Source organism: Epinephelus fuscoguttatus, linkage group LG6 (assembly GCF_011397635.1).
Source record: "Epinephelus fuscoguttatus linkage group LG6, E.fuscoguttatus.final_Chr_v1".
NCBI classification, from domain to species: domain Eukaryota; kingdom Metazoa; phylum Chordata; class Actinopteri; order Perciformes; family Serranidae; genus Epinephelus; species Epinephelus fuscoguttatus.
In genome coordinates this window covers 4,307,979-4,319,017 of record NC_064757.1, presented here as the reverse complement: position 1 = coordinate 4,319,017, position 11,039 = coordinate 4,307,979, and positions in this window count along the sequence as shown.

Here is an 11,039-nt window from a genome sequence, read left to right as displayed (position 1 = left end):
ATGCCGTCAGTTCCTTCACCAGTGTTCTCTTGTGTTTGATCAGCAGCCATTAACGTATTCTACTGATAAATCTAAGATTGCTTTTATTATGAGCTTGTTAATTGAGAAGGCATCAGCTTGGGCGGTGGCTATGGCTAACAGTAACTCACCCATTAGTCAGTCTTTTCAGTCATTTACTGCTGAGATGCTGAGTTTTTGACCATCTGCTACAAGGTAGGGAGGCCAGTAACCGGCTTCTTTCTTTACGTCAGGGCTCAGATTCTGTTGCTAGTTACTCCATTGATTTCTGCATTCTTGCAACTGAGTGGGTGGGATGAGAAAGCCTTACAAGGGGTGTTCCTTCGTGGGTTAAGTGAGGAGTTAAAGGATGAGCTAGCTGCTCAGGATGAAACCTCCTCCTTAGAAGAGTTAATTTCTTTGGCCATTCGCTTAGATAACCGCCTCCATGAGAGACGTAGGGAGAGAACAAGCAGGCAGAGTTTCCCTTTTCCCCTCTCGAAGCCCAAGTCTCCCTGACAGCCGGCACCATCTGCGTCTCTGGAGCCACCTTCCTGCAGTGTTTCTCCGCCTACGGTCTCAACACCTCACAGCAGCGAGGAGCCCATGCAGCTGGGGAGGATGAGGCTCACCCCTGCAGAGCGTCAACACCGTTTCCACCAGAGGCTCTGCATTTACTGTGGCCAGGCTGGCCACATCCTAGCCAACTGTCCCGCTCTGCCAAAAGAGCAGGCTCATCACCCACAGTGGGCGGCGCTGGTGAGCAATGCATCTGTCATTTCTCCCCCCTCCAATCACATTCAGCTTAAGGGTACTGTGTCATGGTCACAAGTTTCTCTACCTCTCCAAGTCTTGGTTGATTCTGGTGCAGATGACAATTTCATTGACTTTGATTTTGTTCTGCAGTCTGACTTACCCACAGAGCCCCTTCCAGAACCCAAGGACGTTTTTTTCCCTCAATGGAAAGCTTCTCGCCCATGTCACCCACCGTACTGCCCCAGTTTCACTGCTACTTTCTGGTAATCATCACGAGACTCTTTCACTCTACATCATTTCTTCACCCACTTACCCGCTAGTGTTAGGTCTCCCTTGGCTTAAGTTACACAGTCCACACATAGATTGGTCTACCTCATCCATCACCAATTGGAGTCTGTTTTGTCACTCACATTGCTTACACTCAGCCATCCCCACCACTGCCACCATCACACCAGTTCCTCCCAAGCCTGTTGACCTCACCTCTGTCCCTGTTGAGTATCACGACCTCCAGGAGGATTTTAACAAGGATCGTGCCTTGTCTCTACCCCCTCACAGGCTTTATGATTGTAGCATTGACTTGCTCCCTGGCGCCCCCTTACCTTCCAGCAAACTGTATAATCTCTCCAGGCCCGAAAAGGAGGCCATGGAGACTTACATAACTGACTCCCTTGTTGCTGGAATCAGTCGTCCCTCTTCCTCACCGTTGGGGGCGGGGGGTTTTTTTGTTGATAAGAAGGACAAGACTCTACGCCCCTGTATTGACTTCAGGGGTTTGAATGACATAACTGTTAAAAACAAATATCCCCTTCCACTCATTGACTCAGCCTTCGGTCCCCTCCACCAGGCCACTGTTTTTTCCAAGTTGGACCTCCACAATGCCTACCACCTGGTGAGAATAAAGGAGGGGGATGAGTGGAAAACTGCCTTTAACACTCCTCTGGGTCATTTTGAGTACCTTGTAATGCCTTTTGGATTAACCAATGCACCAGCAGTTTTTCAGGTACTCATTAATGATGTCCTGCGTGACATGCTCAACAGATTTGTGTTTGTTTATTTAGACGTCATCTTAATTTTCTCTCGCTCTCTCCAAGAACATGTCCAGCATGTTAGATTGGTGCTGCAAAGATTGTTAGAGAACAGACTCTATGTTAAAGCCGAGAAGTGTGAATTTCATGTTTCAATTGTTAGTTTTCTGGGTTTTGTGGTGGAGAAAGGGCAGATCAAGACAGACCCTGCCAAGGTTCAGGCAGTGGCCGAATGGCCCACTCCTACAACTAGAAAGCAACTTCAGAGGTTTCTGGGGTTTGCAAATTTTTACCGCTGGTTTATCCGTGACTATAGTCAAATTGCTGCTCCACTAACCAAACTTACTTCTGTGAAATCTCCCTTTGTGTGGTCACCTGCAGCCGAGGCTGCATTTATGAAGTTAAAGTGCATGTTTTCTTCTGCCTCTGTGTTGTCTCACCCTGGTCCTGCAGCTCAGTTTGTGGTAGAGGTTAATGCCTCGGACTCTGGTGTTGGGGCAGTCCTCTCCCAGCACTCCACCTCGGACCAGAAGCTGCATCCCTGCGCATTCTTCTCCCGCCGACTCACCCCGGCGGAAAAGAATTATGATGTGGGGAACCGAGAACTGCTGGCGGTAGTTTTAGCCCTCCAAGAATGGAGGCACTGGCTGGAGGGCTCTACTCACCCATTTGTTGTATGGACTGATCATAAGAACTTGTCTTACCTCCGTTCCGCCCGCAGGCTCAACTCACGCCAGGCTCGGTGGGCCGGTTCCTGGGCCGGTTCAACTTCACGCTCACCTACCGGCCAGGATCCAGGAATGTCAAGCCTGATGCCTTGTCACGTCAGTTCGCCCCTCCTGTTGAGGAGTCATCTGAGGAAACCATCCTGCCATCTTCCTGTGTGGTGGGAGCAGCCAGGTGGGAGATTGAAGGGGTGGTCCAGGAGGCCCAAGAGGATCATCCGACTCCTGAGGATTGTCCACCAGACCGGCTGTTCGTGCCTCCGTCTGCCAGATCTCCAGTGCTCCAGTGGGGACATGGCTCCAAAGTTGCTTGCCATCCAGGTTTTCATCGGACCCTGGCCCTTCTTCAGCAGCGCTTCTGGTGGCCCTCCATGTCTGCTGATACGAGGGAGTACGTCTCCGCCTGCGCCGTGTGCGCTCGCAGCAAGGCATCTCACCGTGCCCCCGCTGGCCTTCTTCGCCCCCTTCCCATTCTTCACCGACCTCGGTCTCACATCGCCATGGATTTTGTCACCGGCCTGCCTCCATCGGAAGGTAACACCACTATCTTGACTATTGTTGACCGTTTTTTCCAAGGCTGTGCACTTCATTCCCCTGCCTAAACTACCCTCTGCTCTCGAGACTGCTACCCTGCTCATCCAGCATGTCTTCAGACTTCATGGCATTCCGCAGGACATAGTGTCAGACAGGGGTCCACAGTTCTCCTCCCGGGTATGGAGAGCCTTTTGCCAGGCATTGGGGGCGTCAGCCAGCCTGTCGTCGGGTTACCACCCACAAACTAACGGTCAGATGGAGCGGGCGAATCAGGACCTGGAAGCAGCCCTTCGATGTGTCGCCTCATCACCTGGTTTCCTGGTCCACCCACCTTCCCTGGGTTGAATATGCCCACAACTCCCTGGTTTGCTCCGCCACAGGTATGTCTCCATTCATGGCATCTAATGGTTTCCAACCCCCACTGTTCCCAGCCCAGGAGACGGACGTGGCAGTTCCCTCAGTGCTGGGGCATCTCTGGCATGCCCGCCGAGTCTGGCGTGAAGCCCGAGCGGCTCTCATCCGCACTGCTGCTCGGAACCAGAGACTGGCAGACCGCCACCGCACTCCAGCCCCAGATTACCAGCCTGGTCAGAAGGTCTGGTTATCCTCCCGTGACCTCCCACTTCAAACTGAATCCCGGAAACTGGCACCCAGGTACATTGGCCCTTTTGAAATTGATCACATTATTAATCCCAGTGTGGTTAAGCTAAAGCTGCCTCCCTCCTTGAATGTCCACCCGTCGTTTCACGTGTCTCTCCTAAAGCCAGTTTCCACTAGTCCTCTGAGCCCTCCGGCCGAACCCCCTCCACCCCCCCCCGGATCATTGACAACCACCCTGCATTCACCGTCCGGCGGGTGTTGGATGTACATAGGCGGGGCCGGGGCTTCCAATATTTGGTAGATTGGGAGGGGTATGGGCCAGAGGAGCGTTCTTGGATCTCTCGCTCCCTCATTTTGGACCCTGATCTCCTCAGAGACTTTTACTCCCAGCACCCGGACAAGCCTGGTAGGCCGCCAAGAGGCGTCCCTTGAGGGGGGGGTACTGTGATGATTTTGGTTCTTGTATGTTTTTGTGTTTGTTCTCTCTCTCCCTCCCTCTTTCTCCTGTTCTGCAGTGCATGTGTGTGTCAGGGGGCGTGGCTGGCTTTCTCCTGCAGCAGCAGATGAGGCACACCTGTCTTCAATCACCTCATCTTCCTGTCTACAAAAGCCTGGTCTTCACTCCACTACGCTGCCAGATAATTCCGTCATGTTCGGTAGTGCTCTGTGTTCTTACATTTTGTATCTTGAGCTCATCTTGCTGCATAGCCATACTTTGTTGCCTATTCTAGTGTTGCTAGAGGATTTTGTACTTGTGGTTTTTTTCCCCTTGTACTCAGATCGTCCTTTGTGCCTCACCGTGTGCCTGAGTTTTTCCAATCCATCCGTCGGTGAATATACTACGAGCCAGCCAGCCCCCTGCCTCCACCGCCTACTCTTGTTTTTTTGTTATTGTTAATAAACCTTTTTTGTGAACTGACCTGCTTCAGTATCTGCTTTGGGGTCCAAACAAAACCTGCACCTAACAGATCTTCTGTGTTGTTGGGGGGAAATTAGTGTGAAGCAGCCATGTTTTCACAGACATGGATGTAAACTGTATCTGCAACTAGACTGGTGTGTGGAGACGTACAACTGCAAGGCGGTAATTCTATTTTTTTTTCTTAACTGTTTATTAAAAATGCATTAATACTTTTAGAACTAGATATGTCTGTCCAAGTGAAACCAGAGTTTAACTAATAGCCTTGATGCTCTGTCATGTGGCCTTTGTGTCAAAAGAAATGCCCCATTGCAGGCCAAGTGGCCTTTCCCCTAAAATGACAAAATTCCAAACCTGGCTGCAGGACTCTAAACTGTGCAGTTTCAGTTGCAGCTTAAACTGGTTGTTCACCTTGCAAGGCCATTTTTAGCATATGGCACATTTCAGAGAGAAACATTCTTGTTGATGGACTAAAAATGACAAAAATAACAGGTAATCCTCCAACTCACTCTACACCTTTTTAAACTCTAACCACAATGTAAATGCCATGTTGTGCTGATGTCCGTGACTGTGTTTCCAACTGTTATAAAACACCCACTAAACTCTTCTGCATAAAGCAGCATTTTAAGACTTAAAGGCGCTGTATGTAAGAATGTGGCCAAAACGATTACTGCACTCAAATTCAAAATACTGCCACGAGTCGTGTCCGCCCCCTCCCCTACAGATTCAAGGTTGCTGGACAGCGGCACGCTGGAGACTGATTTGTTTGCCCATGGGCAGCTGCCATGGCAGGGCGCATCCTTGATCTTCGGTTTTCCAGCGGACCGTTCGAGCAAGTCCGGCTTTTCTGCTGCTAGCGCTGCTGCCGGGATACAGCGGAGGAGGAGCCAGCTGCTAATGCTATGTACAGGGACACTGTTAACGCTGCTGCCAGGATACAACGGAGGAGGAGCCGGCTGCTAATGCTATGTACCGGGACACTGCTAACGCTGCTGCCAGGATACAACGGAGGAGGAGCCGGCTGCTAATGCTATGTACCGGGACACTGCTAATGCTGCTTGCCATGCCGCTGTAGCTCAGTCGTAACTGTAACTGATGAAGACTCTACTGACTGTGTGACTGGTAAACGTCGGTGGGTGGCGCAACAGGCCAAAACACAAATTCAAAACATAAACATGATTTGCGAACCGTAAAAATGTTTTTTTAAATGCGAATATTCTGGCTGTACTATTGTACTATTGATCTGTGTGATCAGTATGTTATATGAACATTATTCCTTAGTCTCTGTGACATATTAGGGTGATTTTACAACTATTTGCTTTAGATTTCTTACATATAGCTCCTTAAACAACAGTGTGACCGTCAGTTGTGTTGGCTATTTATATGCTGACACACCTGCACTTTCCCTCTCCTTTTGACTTATGCATGCCCCCGCTGACTGATAAAAACATGGAGGCCATGCGGAATGAAGTGTGCCTCTGCTGATGAGGGAGAGATTGAAGGACCCACATGCGCTTCCTGTGTCTCTCCGGGCTTCTGAGGAGATCTGCTGCTTGCTCAGGAGTGAAAGCCTCAAATTAAAGTGTTTGTGCTGACAAAGGACAAATGGGATTTTTCTTTCGCGCAAACGGTGCAGGATTGTGTTGGCTTACTCAAAGTGTCGGGGAAAAAATGTCTCCTGGTCGACACCTCTAATGAAACATGCGCATGAAATTAAGGCCTGCATATTGCTGCTGATGTTTAGGTTGTATGCGTATAAAGAGGTAGGCAGAGGAGGAGAAGGAAGGAAAGAAAGGCAAGATACAAGAAGAGAGAGAGAGATGCTGCTCCTCTCTCCTGTGTATAGATATGTCTTTCTACCCTTGAAGAAGGAGTAAATTGAATATTCATGAGTGAGCATGAATAAGTGCTCTGTCAGCCAGTCGTGTCACTGATAGATGAGGGGTGGACCTGCATGGAGCTCCAATGGCCAGCCACAGTCCTCCATAGAGAGCCGCAGAGGCGGGGGGCATCAGGTACAGAGAAGGTTTGCCCTGGAAACAGACAGGATAGAGGGGTTAAATTCAATCCATGCATGCACTGAGCTCTACCTTTAGGAAGCCATGCCGACAGTTTCGAGCTTTACTGACTGGGCAGCTGGACTGGAGATCACTGGAGCTGGGAAAAAAGAGCCATGAATGCTGATGGAGGAGGGATTCTTTTTCTTTTACACATGGCTGGACAGAAGTCTGGGGGTCTCTCCTCTGATTCCTGTTTTCCAGCCAGTGAGTCCATGGTCCAGAAACCCCCTCTTATTTCCTCTGACAAGTTCTCATAGTTGCTTCTCAATCTCCAGTGTCTACCTCCTCCTCCCCCCTCCTCTTCCCCCTCCACAAGACACACACACACACACACACACACACACACACACACACACACACACACACACACACACACACACACACACAGAAACAGATGATTTCACTGCAGATATTTTGATATCATAATTTTATTCATGATGCCACTCCTCGGCCGCTGTGCAGCTCGTCTGTACAAGTGTAAATGAGGAGTGTTCCAAATGTAAAATGTTCTGTGGAGGGGGATCAACGGGGCTCTGTGGCCAAAACAAGGCAATATACAAAGTGAGTTGTGTTCCAGTACACAGACTGGCCTGGTCTGCACCAACTCCAGTCAGCATGCCTGGCTCCACCAACATACACCAGATGGCCTCAGAGAGAGAGAGGGGGAGAGAGGGAGAGAGAGAGGGGGAGAGAGAGAGAGAGAGAGAGAGAGAGAGAGAGAGAGAGAGAGAGAGAGAGAGAGAGAGAGAGAGCGAGCGCACTGGTGCTTGATGTGTCCCTGAGGTGCCGGACTCAGTCAAAGTTATATCCAACACTGGGCTTGGATGCTACTGGAGCTCATCTAATGTAAAGACTAAGTAACTGAAAAAGCCTTAATCCCACAAAACTGACCTATGAGGCTTATTTAATTTTCCCTTTCTTCCTTTATATGAGAACTTCCTGTCTGAATTCCACAAAACAAACCCTTAAAATGATTTTTGGTAAATTTCCCCTCAGAGAATGACAGAATAGTCCCATCCTTATGTAGTGTGCTTGTGAAAAGCAGAATTCAATTCACTTCCTTACTGTTGGCTAACTTATGACAGATAGGAAAAATGGTCAAAATCAAAGCCACAGGGGCTTAGATACCCTGACTTTCTTTTCCTTGCAAGGCCCAAACACTGGAACCTGTATTTCCCACAATTCAACTTGACACCTACTTTTGTTTGACCCCAACTGCCTGGTAAACACTCTCATCTTTCTAACGGCACATCCCCCAGTTGTGCAGGCTTTGTGATAAAAATTCTTAGTGTTCAAGACCAAGATGAAATAACCTTGATAATACAATCAAGGGTTATTACATCAGACTTTAGAAAGCTCCTTCAGAACCATAGAAGTCTTTATATAGCTGTTTTTATTTGCTCTGTAGTGCTCCCTGTGACAAGAAAAATTTGGTGGAGTACCCCCCTAACATTAATAAATAACACAGTGTCTTTAACACATTCGTATAATTACCATGAACATTTTACTATTTGTGCCATCAGAATGGAGGAGTGTTATTCCTTTCAATAACATCAAAGACACTTAAGAGTGGGGAAAGTGGGTGAGAGGGGAACAGGGTTTATAGGAGATGTGGTCTTAAATCAGAGGAACATTCATACTAGCTCGAGACTTCCAGTCCAGCCTGTTCTCATTCCCAACTTCAGTCAGTGGTGCCAGCATTGGACACTGATGCAAAGAGAAACCTTTCATGGTGGTATGATACGCACCGGGCACGCTAGGTTTAGAGGCAGGTGGCAAAATTCGTCAAATACTGCTGCTTTGTCAGTAGATGTTGGTGTCAGACACAAATGCACAAAGGGTGAGGTGGAATGATATACTATGGGGTTTAGGGGCAGCCGGCAACAACTGCACTCGTCAAATACCGCCGCTTTGTCATTCGATGCTAGCGTCAGACATAGATGCACAGAAGCACCTTTCGTGGCAGTATAATATGCACCATGTACGTCAGTTTAAGAGGTAGCCAACAATAATGGAATGCATCAAATTCCATCAGTTTGTCAGTGGATGTGAGTGTCATATACAGATGCACAGAGGCACCTTTCATGGTGGTATAATATGCACTGGCCACGTCAGGTTTAGGAGCAGCCGGCAACAACAAAACTTGTCAAATACCGCTGCTTTGTCAGTGAACGTCGCTGTCAGACACAGGCGTAAAGATGCACAGAAGCACCTTTCATGGGGGTATGATATGCACTAGGCATGTCAATTTTAGAGGCAGCTGGCAACAGCAGAACTCATCAAATACCTCCGCTTTGTCAGTAGATGTTGGCATCAGACATGGCCGCACAGAATCACCTTTTGGGGCGGTATGATGAGCACCAGCCATGTCAAGTTTAGGGGCAGTCAGCAGAAATGGAACTCTTCAAATACCACCACTTTGTCAGGAGACATTAGTGTCAGACACAAACACACATGATACGCACTGAGTGACAGCAGTTTTAATGCCACCACTGTAATATTAACAGCAAAGGTGGAATGGTCTAACAAACTCCCGACTTTCGCTTGGGAGCCAGCTGTTCATTTCCCTTGCAGATTTTAAGCTAAACCATGTTTTTTTTGCGAAACCTAACCACATGTTCGTGTTGACTAAACCTAAAACCTTAAAATGAAGTGTTTTACCAATGTGGTATGTTTATTTAAAGAAAAGACTGTATGCATAAAACGTGCTGTACATTTGTACATTTTCTGTGAAAATGGAAGTGAATTTTGAAAAGGTGTAATGCATGTAAGAAGCATTGTCCCCAAATGTACAAAACAGAGGCAGGAGTGTACCTAGGGCGTCAGATTCAGACATGTAGGTCCACTGACAATGTGTTGGTATATGACAAGTTGGGTCGAAAAACAGAGCAGATAAACACAGTCTTCCAGTTGAAGGTTCAGTATGCAATTCTGTGACATGAGTTAATTATGTTCCGTAATTTAACTCACGTATGTAAGTCAAAATAACTCAGTGATGACTTTTGGTTTCACAAGGGACACAAACAGCAGTCTACTGTGTAAAAGTCCTGTTTGGTTGACCCATGCGGCCCCTCCAACAAGGACTTTATTGCTCTTTATACAGCGTTATCTGAAACCCTACTTTCCTCCCGTCATAATTACTATGACCACTAGAGGTCGTCACCTAACAATAACTGTGCATATGGGTCATAATAAGCTGCTTGCACAGAAGACCTATCCATTCTTTTGTGTGAGACTGTGTGAGTGTGGATGTGAACTTCACAAAGGTAAACCATACATGTGAGTGTGTGTTTATGTGTCTGGAGGGGGTGATCATATGAAACAGATCCTACACCTCTTGCTTTGACTTCGCCATGGTTGAGATTCCGTTGTCACATCACAATTAATCTTATCATAGCAATAAGTCTATCATACGTTGAGCACTTTAAAATCAACACTTGCAGATATTTTAAAGTGTGCAAAAGTGCAAAAAAAACCCCAAACAAACAGGCAAGAGTACTTGAAAGATGTGAAAAGCAACTGTCATTTTCCATCCCCGAATGGCCGTCCAAAGCAATAATACAGATGGCCCAGTCGCCCCTCCTTGCCTCCCACTGCTCTGTTTTCATTCCTCTCTTTTGGTGATAATGTATTGTCTACAGGGTGTGTAATGATCCTCAAGAGCAGCCGCATACCACTAACAGGCACTTCTGTCACACACATCACCATTGCTGTGCTCATTGATTTCTGTTGCCTTTAAAATTGGCTGTTTCCTCTATGCTGGGCACAGTCGTAATTGCATCTTGCTTAAATGATTCAAATAAGGTGGTCTGTTGCTCTTACCTCCACTTTCCCTCCTTCCACTGCCACTGTCACCCACACTTATTTCATTACGGATTCAGCAGACTTGATAAAACAGCAGGGGTGCCCCATTCTACAGTGCTTAGCCAGCCCGGCTGAGACAAAGAAGTGGTCAAGCGGGGCAACAAATCACACCAAATAGAGCGTTTGCTCTTTGTGCAGCCTAGTTATGGAAAACTGATAGCAGCATCCAGAATACTGAATAGGTGTAATAAATGCTGAAGAAAGGGGATTCTTCTCCTAATTGGGTAAGGGGTGGGGCATTCCCCTTTTTGTGTTTGAAAATGAGTTCTATGAAATAGTCTAATAGCCTGTACACAGTTAAAAGGGGCAGTACGATCCCCCCATACCCACCCCTCCTTCTCCCCAAAGCCATCCCATCCTGTCTTCGGGCTGACAGATAAACATGTTCTCTGCTGGCTAATTGCACTACCTGTTTCTACCCAGTCTCAAGTGACAGGCTAGCTGTGTCTACGTAAAGCCTTAGATCTCCTGGACCCCTCGATGCTGGAGTAAAACACTCAAATATACAACAGCCAAAGTGAGACTGAGGAACTTCTGAGGGAGAAAGTGGAGGATTATGTAC